The 12,809-nt window shown below is 43.2% G+C and overlaps 1 long non-coding RNA gene across 1 annotated transcript in view; it reads left to right on the plus strand.

Annotated features, from left to right (window-relative positions):
* Positions 1 to 1,099: 1,099 nt before the first annotated feature.
* Positions 1,100 to 12,809, plus strand: part of LOC147614357 (uncharacterized) — a 52,624-nt gene continuing 40,914 nt past the window's right edge. The window contains exons 1-2 of the long non-coding RNA XR_015263107.1: positions 1,100 to 1,415; positions 1,576 to 1,727. This is a non-coding gene — a long non-coding RNA (uncharacterized LOC147614357). The remainder of the gene's footprint in view (positions 1,416 to 1,575; positions 1,728 to 12,809) is intronic.

Below are 12,809 nucleotides of genomic sequence, written 5' to 3' on the forward strand. Positions count from 1 at the left end.
CAGAGCTGGACTTTAGAGTTAGCTAATAATCTTTCAACCACCTGAGGAATCTGTTTACAGGACAGAATTGAATTGGTAAGATAGGCAGGGCTCACTCCTTCTTTTCAAGGTAAGTTTCTCATCTCCCAATGCTACAGGTGGACTTCAGGTAACTCTTTTTTCCTTCTCCCCCTTCTCCATAGTAACAATGCTTTTCTTATTTCTAAACTTAATGAAAAATGGAAGACTAACTGGAGCATTAACTAGTGGACCTACAGATTTAAGGTAATTTGGGCTCTTTCAGGAAGCATGAAGAAATCTTGCCTCCTTTGGTTGATTGCCCATTAGGCTGTTTGGACTGGGTTGAGAGCTCTGCAAATAGGGAAGGGAAATGGAATGTGTCTAAGATGCAATTCCAACCACGAATCTATCCAACATCTATTCTTTGGCTGTCCCCACAATCAGAAATATCTTAAAATTTTGCATGAATGTTTTTATTTGATTCACCCTAATAAATTCAATGAAAAGGAAATTTTGTTGGGAGAGTGCCTCTATCTTGATCCTTTGCTTTGGCATAATATTAGAGGTGCTATGCTGAATTGTATTTGGAAGGAAAGAAATGAAGCTGTGTTTGCAGGAAAGAGTACCAGTCTCATAAATCTGAATTTATGGTTGAGATGAAGAAATTTGCTTTGCATGGCACAAGAAGAATTGAAGACACTTTGGAGAAGGGCAGGACCATGCTGGAGTTTATGCAAGACCACAGGTGGCAAACCTGGCAATCAAGGATTGAAAGGATCTACTCATCAACCAGATTTCATATGATGCAAGGGATCCTTGCTCTAACCATTAGAGAAGTGGAATGAATCTCACCTCTGCTCACTTGTTTAGATGCAAGGGTCTTGTCTGTAGCACTTATTCTTCTATGGATTTTTTTGGTTCAGAAGGCATTTTGCTCTCTCCTTTTTGGAAAGCAGTATAAGCCCCACTCTAGGCTCCGCCATAGAGTTGTACTTTTCTTCTCCTTTTTAATACAAATTTCTTGTTTTTTTTAAAAAAAATCCTATAAAAAGAAAAGAAAAGAAAAGAACAGAAAGCTTTTGAGAGAGAATATATTCAAAATAACAGTCTCTCTATTTCTTTCTCTCTCTCTCTCTCTCTCTCTCTCTCTCGTCCCCTTGTCTATGTACACGAGCTGCTCGCTCGACTGTTATAATCGCCGTAGTCATTTGTAGACAGTAGCAGGATCTATCTCTCCCTCGCATCAAAACAAAGGGAGACCATTATACATACGCACCCTCTTCTCAACGTTCTAACAAAATTTGGTTACCTGCCGGCCTGTGCTTTGCAGCGTCAATTCCACGAGGCGAGCACAATGGCCTCCTTGCTGGCGTGGATAAAGACCACGTGGAATCCGTGGTACGATCCTTGAACAGGTGTGTGGAAAGCTTCTTACAATTCATTCTACTTCTGATTATGTGATACTTAATGATTATGATGCTGATGGGGATTATGATGATGATGGTGTTGATGATGACTTCATCATTGCCATGCTACTTCAAGCGATGATGATTCATTAGTTCATTCTACTGCTAGTGATGATGATGATGATGATGAGGATGATGATGATGATGAGGATGATGATGATGATGAGGAGCTCCTTACCCGCTGCCGTTGTATGTCATCGAAATCCACGGTTCAACGCCAAGGAATGAAGGATCGTAACCGGTGACAATGCCTCCATTATGGTGCCCTTTCATACTACTTCTAGTGATGATGATGATGATGGTGATGATGATGACTGCTTCCTTAACATAGTCACTAGAAACGTTTCTGAGTTTTGAAGGTTTTTTTTCGAAAGGTTTCGTCTGTCACCTACAAAACCGCAGGTTTTGGAAATCTATATATATATATATATATATGAAATTTTAATCTATATATACATAGTAGTACATTCTAGTATTTTACACATACAAATTAAAACTTCAACTTTTAAGAGACTTCACGAGTGACCAATGATAAATCACAATTCAAATATCAAACTTCAAAGCATCATCATAAAATTTCAATCATCATAGAGGTGACTATGATATGGTTAGAACTCATGGCAAGTAGGGGGAGAAGAGGGGGCAGGAGTGGCAAGTGCTCACTGCATAGAGGGCACAGGGGGCGGCAATCGATAGCAAGAGGCGGATGTGGGGCGCTGGGGTCTCCAGCGTGGGCACATGGGGAGTCTCCAACGTGGGCAGATGTGGGGCCTGGGCGCAGCAGCGTGGAGACTAGCAATAGACTATGTTCCTTAACCATTTTCATACCCTCTTACTGTAATGGTAACCATAATATCTAGCATTATCATGGAAATCACAAAATTGGCCTTAGAACTTTTTGAAGCAAATTGCCTTGGTTAAGTTAAGCAAATCAAATGCCATTGAAGTGAAAGATATAACATACTCTTTCTCATCAATTACCTCGCAAGATGTATCATTTTAAGACATTCAATCAACTATTTTTAGCCTACAACATAAGTGAGATTTTCTTGCCTAGGTCATCATGAATAAAAAAAAGCTTCACAACGTAGGCAATGACCTCAACTGGCTTGAATTTGATCCATTTTTTATGTGCTTGGCAACTTTATACCCCATCCGCCCTAAGCACATTTTTCCCACTTCAAGGAAAACAATTGCTTCAATTCTCATGAAGTGGGACATTCTAAGTGAGATTGCCCCACTTACCAAGCAAACAATGAGTGTATAGACGTGGATGACATTGGCACAATGAAGGCAGCTAGCTCCATTGTTGTCTGGTGTGTTAGGAGGGAGTTCCTGATGGAAGGAGAATTCCTTGGAAAGAAAACTCTAGGACAAGTATGGGTCACAAAACTCTAGGACAAATATAGGTCACAGTATTGGTACTTTTTGATGGACATAGTACAAAGGATTTGATTTGTCCTACAATACTCACTTGTGTAGAAAGCCTTCATGCTAGCAACACTCACCACATTCTTCAATGTGTGTGAGTTTTCTGATGTAGTGTTTGCTACACACACTCAAAGGTATAGAACATAAAATTCAAGATGCATGGTGGTGCAGACAGATGCATGTTCACGATGGCATCTTTGTAGGCAATGGACGCATTGCATGTATCTCTTTCATTGGCCAATAACTAATGTGTGGGTGACTGGAAGGTTCATGTTGTTCCGCCACAATTAGTTCCAATGATTTGGCATGTCAAACAGAGGACTCAATTGCCCAATCTTCCCCGACCATAGACCTTAGGCCAACAATTTGTTTTGTGAGCTAGATTCACACAACATTTTTTTGAGAAGCATTGAAGACTTGCCTCAGCTTGCAAAGGAAGAAGGCCTTTGAGCTCTGATTGCAAATACTTAGAAGTTGCTTAGCGTGACAAACAAGCTGCTTGAAGTAGCAAAAACTGTAGTAGATTTTCTACAACAGATGTTTTCATAACTGGCAAGCAAATCACTTTCTCGTCTAGATAGAAGACTTTGTGAGGATATGTGAATATGAAGCGGAAGCAAATAGAGATCACACGAGAGAGTAGACAGCTACCAAGAGAGTCCCGACACTTGAGCCAGAAATTGAAAAGTATTGTTTCAATTAGGAATGAAGAATGTCCATGCTTATATACATATAGGACTGGAAGACAAATGTCCGCTATTGACAAAAATGCCTAAAATAGCCTAAAAATATGGGTAAAATCCCTAATTACATCATATAGACATCTGGATAAAAGCAAAAATAAAATGGGATAAAATGGAGATTAAATATTAGAGATGATATGTCCAACACCTCCTCTTAGTTCTAGCACGGCGGTTTGACTTCCACACGAGGAAGGAGCTAATCAATAGTATCTCGAGGAAGAGGTTTGGTGAAGAGATCAACAAGGTTGTCCTGAGAAGGACAATACTCCATGGAAAGATGAAGTTCGAGGCAATGCCAAGGCACTCTGGCTGTTGTAAGAAATCGATTGGAGAATCCGAGAGTACATCAAGATTGCTCAACATTTCGAACAACCATAAGAAGCTCACAACAACAGGTATTCAGATAAGCATGGTACACAGTCTTGGTAGAAGATAATGAAACTGTATTTTGCTTCTTGGATCTCCAGGAAATAAGACAAGAATCAAGAGTGAAGAAATAACCATAAGTGGATCGTCGAGTATCTTGATCACCTTCCTAATTAGCATCAGAGTATCCAACAAGCTCAGTGCCTCTTCTGAAAGAGAGACCATAGTCCAAGGTACCAGATAAGTATCGGAGAACCCTCAGAACAGCCTACCAATGAGAATGTCGAGGAGCGGCAGAAAACTGAGTGAGAACACTGACACTGTAAGAAATGTTGGGCCTGGTGTAAGTCAAATAAATAAGAGAACCAACAAGCCTTCGGTACTGTTTACTGTCCTCCAAGAGGGGAGAGGGATCATCATAGGAGAGCTTGGAGTTAGGATCCATCGGACAAGAAATTGGACAGCACTCGATCATCCCAAATGTCTCCAGGAGCTGGTGCAAATATCTGCACTGGCTAAGAAACGCTCCATCAGAAGACTGATAGACCTCCATCCCAAGAAAGTAGTAGAGAAGTCCTAAAGGCTAAATTAGTCATCTCAAAGGTGAGCTAAATCTGACGGAAGCTGTGCAATCTTGGCAAGATGTGAGCCAATGATCAATAAATCATCAACATATAAGACAATCAAACAAAGCAAAGCATCGAGAGCAAAGACATAGAGATTGCTGTCTGCAAAGCATCTATGGAATCCAAGGGAAAGAAAGAATGCATCAATCTTATCATACCATGCCTTGGGGTCGGCCATTGCAACTCGTACATAGTGATCTATGTGGCCCTATGAGAGCACCATCTTTTGTTGGACATTTGTACTTTATGACTTTCATTGATGATTACACTCGTTTTTGTTGGATGTATGGTTTGAAAGCTAAATCAGATGCATTTTCAGCTTTCCATCAGTTTCTCTCTATGGCTAAAAATGCTTGTAGCTCATGACATATTTGTCACATGAGTTTACAGCTTTTATGCAGTCACGTGGTATTTCTCATCAGTGTACTACTTGTACACCACAACAAAATGGTGTACGTGTGAGCGTTGTAATCGTACACTTATGGAAATGGCGAGATGTATGTTTAAAAGCAAGGATTTGCCATCCAAATTTTGTCTTGAAGCGGTCATGTTGTTGAGATATCGAGCTCTAGTGAGGCGGTGGACACTGATGACCCGCCTGGGGGATAGGCCCCGCACTTACACCACTGGCATGGTTGGTGAGATCTTGGGTGATATGCGGCCAGTGGGATGACAGGCTGTGTGACAGCCACTCTAGAGACTGGCATAGTTATAGCGCCAGCTCATTTAGTCGGGTTCACACTATAGAGAACCCGTGTATGTATTGGTTGAGTACCTTTCATATTGTGTGTACTCTTATCTTTGTATATGGTGTGTTGAGTGTTGAGTAGAGAAGAAGAAGATTTTCAGCCTCTCACCTTGTGTGTTCTCTATTAGGGTTTTGTGAGTGTGTGTGTGTGCTTGCAAGAGCTCAAGCTCTCTTCCCCCCTGCATCTTTTCATGGTATCAGAGCCTGGTTCGTGCTAAGGGCTGAGCTGCAAGCAAGAGAACCACAGGAAGCGGTACGAGGGTAAGAGCTTCAACTACTCTTCCCTATTGTGTTGGTGACTACACCCTTGTCGGGAGCTCTACGGGAGGCACCGGCAAACGATCTCTGATTGAGGAGCTTTCTTCGCGGGAGTAAAGCTATAGGGCAACTATAGAGTCCTTCGGACTGAATTTTTCGGGCCAAAAACGCGTTTCGGGCGCGTCTGGACCTCCGTTTTTCAGAAAGCAGGCGATTTCGAGCACTGCGGGTAAGTCATCGATTCTCTGCAAAACTCTGTTTCAAGTACTGCAGGAAGACAAATTGACTGTGCAGACACTGTGGGTGCTGCAAAGAGGTCTACAGTTGCCATTGGGTGTATGTATGCACATTGAAGTCACTGGTTGTGACATTTGAGTACTACAGTACCGCTGTGCAGAAAATACTGCAGGTTGTGCAGAAAAACCAGAGTGCAGTTTCTGGTAAAATTGTGTGTTTGGCAAGATGTCTAATGATGGCATAACACAGATTGTGGCTGAGAAGCTGGATAAGAATAACTTCCATGCTTGGAGGTTCAGGTTGACGAATTTCCTGATGGGAAAAGGGTATTGGGACTACATAGAAGGTGAGCATGAAGAGGCACCGGAGATACCGGATATAAATCCGACTGCTGCAGATGTGAAAGAGTTTAAAGACTGGAACCAAGGAGCCAGGAAGGTTATGTATTGGCTTTCCATTAGTATACAGGACACCATGATTGGGCACATTCAGGATGCCAAGTCCCCCAAGGAGGCGTGGGACACCTTGGTAAAGCTCTATGAAACAAATACCAAGGCACGTAAGATACAGTTGAAGAATGAACTTCATACTGTGGAGAAAAAGAGCATGTCTGTGAATGACTATGCGCTGAAGATAAAGGGTATTGTGGAATCCCTTGCATCTATTGGTGTGTCAGTAGATGATGATGACAAGGTGGAAGTCTGTCTACGTGGTCTCGGGCCACAATACAAGGCGTTCAAGACGTCTATTCAGACTCGGGAAAACATTCCCAACTTTACAGATTTGGTGTCAATGCTGATTATCGAAGAGAAGAGCTTGGGTGAAGACCAACAGACTTCACAAAGCAAAAACAGTTCAGAGCAACAGGCCTTCTACATGAGTTCAGGAAGAGGACGAGGTAGAGGAGGCCGTGGACGCGGTCAAGGAGGTGGCCGAACAGGTAATCAGAATTATGGCCAGCAGCAGCAACAACAACAACAGTCCCAGAATCAACAACAACAACAACACGCAGGTGGAAGAGGCAAATTCAGAGGCAGGGGGAGTCAAAGAGGCCGTGGAAATTGGCAAAGGCAATATAATGATGCACGTGAATGCTACTATTGTGGTAAGCCAGGACATGTGCAGTCAGAATGTTATAAGAAGCAGGCTGACATGCAAAATGGGAAAGTGCAGCAAAACAACTATGCATCCTCAAGCAGAAATAATGAGGACAATGAAAGGTTGTTTGTTATGCAGCATGTTGTAAATGCCATGTCTGAAAATGTTGATGTAGCACAAAAAGATAATGTATGGTATGTGGATTCAGGCGCTTCGAACCACATGACGAGTCATGGGGAGTGGTTCAAGGAGATGAAGAACCCGGAAAGACCAGGTTTTGTGGAAACAGGGGATGACACTGCTCATCCAATTGCCCACGTTGGAGATGTGCCATTATCTATGCAGGATGGCAAAGTGAAGTACCTTGCAGATGTACTTCATGTACCGAACATAACAAAGAATCTGGTTTCAGTTGGCCAGATGATTGAGCAGGGGTTGCAGGTTCGGTTTAACCCTGATGGGTGTTATGTTGAAGATTTCAAAGACAAGTGCAGGTTGGTTGCAAAAGGCAACAGAGTGGGCAGAATGTTTACGTTGAATGTAGACATGCCTGAAATGAGTGCTGCGATGTTTGCAAATGGTTCAGGAGTTGTTGCAGACACAGACATATGGCATAAAAGAATTGGACATGTAAATGTGCAGAGATTGAAGTCTATGCAGACAAAAGGAATTGTGACAGGGCTGCCAAAATTTAAAGTGGAAGGTATGCAGAAAATATGTGAAGCATGCCAATTTGGGAAGCAAACAAAGCATGTGTTTCCACGTAACAGATATGTGAGCAGAAATGCACTAGATGTTGTGCATTCAGATGTATGGGGTCCTACGAAGACCGTTTCTATGGGAGGCTGCAGGTACTATGTCACTTTCATTGATGACCACACAAGGAAAGTGTGGGTATATTTCATGAAGGAGAAGAGTGAGGTATTCACTCACTTTCAGAATTTCAGAGTTTTGGTTGAAAAGCAAACAGGGAAATATGTAAAGTGCCTAAGGTCAGATGGAGGGGGAGAGAACTTCTCCAATGAGTTCTCTGAATTCTTGAAGAAGAATGATATTCGGAGACAGTTTACATGCAGATACACTCCGCAGCAAAATGGAGTTGCTGAGCGGAAAAACAGGCACATTGCTGAGATTGCGCGAGCATTGATGGAAGAGAAGAATATGCCGCATTGCTATTGGGCTGAGGCTGTTTCTACAGCAGTATACATCATGAACAGGACTCCAACTGCAGCCATACATGATGTAACTCCAGAGGAGAGGTTTACTGGCAGAAAACCAGATTTGTCTCATCTGAAAGTCTTTGGATGCATTGCATATGTGCATGTGCCAGATGAGCTGCGAACTAAGCTGGATCCAAAAGCTGAAAAATGTGTGTTTATTGGATACTCCCTTGAGCAAAAGGGATACAGGTGTTATAACCCTACTACACGTGAGTTGAGGGTAAGCAGGGATGTTGTCTTTGATGAGATGAGCAGCTGGTATGCTGTTGAAAAAGAAGCTGTTGGGGCTGATGTGAGTGGAAGTGTGGTTGCACAGAATGCAGGTCAACAATCACAGTCTTTGAGTGGACCAGGAGAGTCCTCATCTAGTGGGTCTGTTGATAGACCATGGAGTGGCAGGCTGCGTCATAATACCAGCCCTGCAAATGTGATTACTACATCACGAAAAGGAAAAGAGAAAGTGGTTGAGCCCCTTGGTATGCCTGACATTTCTGCAGGGCATTCTCATGTTGATGGAGAGTCTAGTGGCTCAGATATGAGCCTTGATGAGGAGCTTGGGATCCCAGCTATGAGAACACCTGGTGTAAAGAAGGCTATGGAAGCCATGAATGAAAAGCTGCGAAGATCAGGGAGAGTGAAAAACCCTGTGCAGAGATTTACATATGATGGTTATGTGGCACATCACTATGCATATATGGCAAAGGTTGTGCAGGTTGTTGAGCCCACATGCATTGATGAGGCTGTTGGAAATGTGTGTTGGGAGAAAGCCATGGATGAGGAGATGGATGCACTATATGGAAATGAAACTTGGGATTTAGTGCAATTGCCTGAAGGCAAGAAAGCCATTGGATGCAAGTGGGTGTACAAAGTTAAACATAACAGTGATGGAAGCATAAACAGGTACAAGGCTAGATTGGTAGCCAAAGGATATGCGCAGACATATGGGATTGATTATGAGGAAACTTTCAGCCCAGTTGCCAAGATGGCAACGGTGAGAGTTGTGATAGCAGTGGCTGCGTCAAAGCAATGGTCTTTACATCAGATGGATGTAAAGAATGCATTCTTGCATGGGGATTTGCAAGAAGAGGTGTATATGTTGCAGCCACCAGGATATGAGGATGTGGGTCACCCCGAGCATGTTTGCAGGTTGAAGAAAGCCTTGTATGGCTTAAAGCAAGCACCAAGAGCATGGTCTGACAAGATTTCTGAATATCTTGTCACTATTGGCTTTCATGTAGCCAATGCAGATTTCTCATTGTATGTGAGACATGGTGATAGAGGAGTTGTGGTTGTTGTCATCTATGTAGATGACTTGATCATTACGGGGGACCATGATGCAGAGATCTTTGATGTAAAGATTCTGCTAAGACAGAAGTTTGAGATGAAGGATCTGGGGGAGCTCAGATATTTCTTGGGCATTGAGGTGATTAGGTCACCACATGGTATTGGATTACTGCAGAGATAGTATGACTTGGACATGTTGTCCAAGTATGGTATGACAGGCTGTAAGCCTATTTCTGTGCCATTGGATCAGAATGGCAAGTTGAGTGCAGATTCAGGAGAGATCTTGGAGGATCCTACTATGTATAGACGCATAGTAGGAAGTTTGATCTACATGACGATCACCAGACCAGATTTGAGCTATGCTGTTGGGTTGGTGAGTCAGTTTATGCAGGTTCCACGGAAACCGCATTTGGATGCAGTGAGACGCATACTGAGGTATGTGAGGTCTACTTTGCATTGTGGACTATTCTATGAGACTGGGACAGAGATATGTGTACATGGGTACACAGATGCTGATTGGGCTGGTAGTATCTCAGACAGAAGATCTACCAGTGGATTCATGTTTTCTTTGGGGGGTGCTGCTGTGACTTGGAGCAGCAAGAAGCAACCTACGGTTGCTCTATCGAGTACAGAGGCCGAGTACAGAGGAGCTGCTATGGCAGCATGTGAGGTAGCTTGGTTGAGAAAGCTACTTGCAGATTTGGGTCTATCAGTGGATAGACAAGTTGTCATTTTCTGTGACAACATTAGTAGTATACAGTTGGCCAGGAACCCAGTCTTTCATGCTTGTACGAAGCACATAGAGGTCCACTACCACTTCGTCAGAGAGAAGGTCTTGGCAGGAGACCTTGACCTTGTTTATGTCAGCACAGAGGATCAGGTAGCTGACATCTTCACCAAAGCATTGGGTACAGAGAAGCTCCGCAGATTCAGGGCTTCGCTTGGTGTACATGAGATGGAGTTGAGCTCGAGGGGGAGTGTTGAGATATCGAGCTCTAGTGAGGCGGTGGACACTGATGACCCGCCTGGGGGATAGGCCCCGCACTTACACCACTGGCATGGTTGGTGAGATCTTGGGTGATATGCGGCCAGTGGGATGACAGGCTGTGTGACAGCCACTCTAGAGACTGGCATAGTTATAGCGCCAGCTCATTTAGTCGGGTTCACACTATAGAGAACCCGTGTATGTATTGGTTGAGTACCTTTCATATTGTGTGTACTCTTATCTTTGTATATGGTGTGTTGAGTGTTGAGTAGAGAAGAAGAAGATTTTTAGCCTCTCACCTTGTGTGTTCTCTATTAGGGTTTTGTGAGTGTGTGTGTGTGCTTGCAAGAGCTCAAGCTCTCTTCCCCCCTGCATCTTTTCAATGTGCGCCAACTATATGCTGAACTGTTGTCCCATTAAAGCATTGAAATCTATGACAGCTTATGAGGCTTGGAATGGCAGAATCCCTGTAGTCACTAATATGCGTGTTTTTGGATGTTTGGCTTACGTGTATATACCAGCATAGCAGAGACAAAAACTTGAAGCAAAAGCATTGAAATATATTTTTGTGGGGTATAGCAGTGAGAACAAGGGATACAGGCTGTATGTACCTTCCACCAAGAAGATTATTGTGGGGTATAGCAGTGAGAGCAAGGGATACATGCTGTATGTACCTTCCACCAAAAAGATTATTGTGTCCAGAGATGCCATCTTTGATAAATATGCATCTCAACCCATGCTTTCATGTAGGCTACAGCCATCAATTGATGCCCCAGATGTCTTTGATACATTGCTGCCATTATTTGGTACATGTGCTGAACCTGTTGAGCGTGCTTTGGCTCCAAATTAGCCTCCTGTTGTTGCTGAAAATCAGCAGCCCAACATTCCCCATATTGCTCCAGATTTGCCACACTTTGATCGGGATGCCATGGGTGATGCACTACAGCCATTCGTGACTCAAAGAGAGTTCCCCGTTGGCTCATTGACACCTTGCGTGACAGCAAGTTGCCTACACTTATGCCAGGCCGTACATGCGCTGCCTCTCAACATGCATCTCATTTTGTTGGCATAGCTCTTGTTGCTACTGCATGTAATGAGGAGCCACTTTCTCATTTTGATGCATTGGGAAATGATAATTGGGTTACAGCCATGCGTTCAGAGTTGGCCTCCATTGAAAAGAATGCTGCATGGGAGTTATGTGAGTTGCCTGAAGACAAGCGTGCTATCGGCGCATAGTGGGTGTATGAATTGAAACACAAACCTGATGGCTCGATTGGTCGCTATAAGGCTTGTTTAGTCGCCAAAGAGTATGCCCAATGAGAGGGCATTGACTATGAGGAGACATTTGCGCCTACTTCCCGTATGACTACCATATGCACTATTGCTACATTGGCTACGCATAAAGGTTGGAATGTGCATGTCAAAACTGCTTTTCTGAATGGTGATTTGCAGGAAGAGGTTTATGTATCACAACCTCTTGGCTTTGTTCAGAAAGGTGCAGAGCATAAAGTATGCAGATTGCGTAAAGCACTTTATGGCTTTAAACAGGCTCCTTGTGCTTGGTATCAAAAGATCCATGCGTACTTACTCTCTTATATTTTTCAAAATAGTCCTGCTGAAATTACCCTCTACGTTTGCAAACAAGGGGATGATTTCATAATCCCGAACCTTTATGTGGATGATTTGCTAGTGACTAGCTTTGATGAGGGGCAAATTTCAGCTTTCATAGCTGAATTACAGCATGCATTTGATGTTACAGACATGGGTCCTTTGCATTACTATTTGGGTATTTAGTTTATACCAGTTGAGGGGGGCATCATGCTATCTTAGAGAAGATGCATTGAGTAGCTCTTAGAAAGGTTCCAAATGACAGATTGCAAACGTGTTTCTACTCCTGTGGAACCAGGCTTACGACTATCACTTGAGGACTCTTCCGATCCATTTGACGTTGCCACCTATTAGCAAGCTGTGGGATGCCTTATTTACCTATGCTCTACCCGTCTTGATATTTAGTATGCAGTGTCACATTTAAGCAGATTTATGCATTGCCTTGGCACCAGGCAATGGCAAGCAGTGAAGCGTGTATTTCGTTATCTTAAAGGCACTCAGGGCTTTGCATTGTTTTATGGCAATGCGTCTTCTTTATACTTGACCGCCTACACTGATAGTGATTAGGCAGGATGAGGATGTCATGACACTAGGGTGTCAACCAGTGATAACTGTTTCCTTCTTGGAAGTTCATGCATTTCATGGCTCAACAAGAAGCAGCCGATAGTGGTAACTTCTAGTTGTGAGGTTGAGTATAGAGCAGCATTCACAGCTACTGTGGAGTGTGTATGTCTTCGTC

The sequence above is a fragment of the Cibotium barometz genome, chromosome 42 (assembly GCF_041138505.1).
Source record: "Cibotium barometz isolate CiBa-2024 chromosome 42, ASM4113850v1, whole genome shotgun sequence".
NCBI classification, from domain to species: Eukaryota; Viridiplantae; Streptophyta; class Polypodiopsida; order Cyatheales; family Cibotiaceae; genus Cibotium; species Cibotium barometz.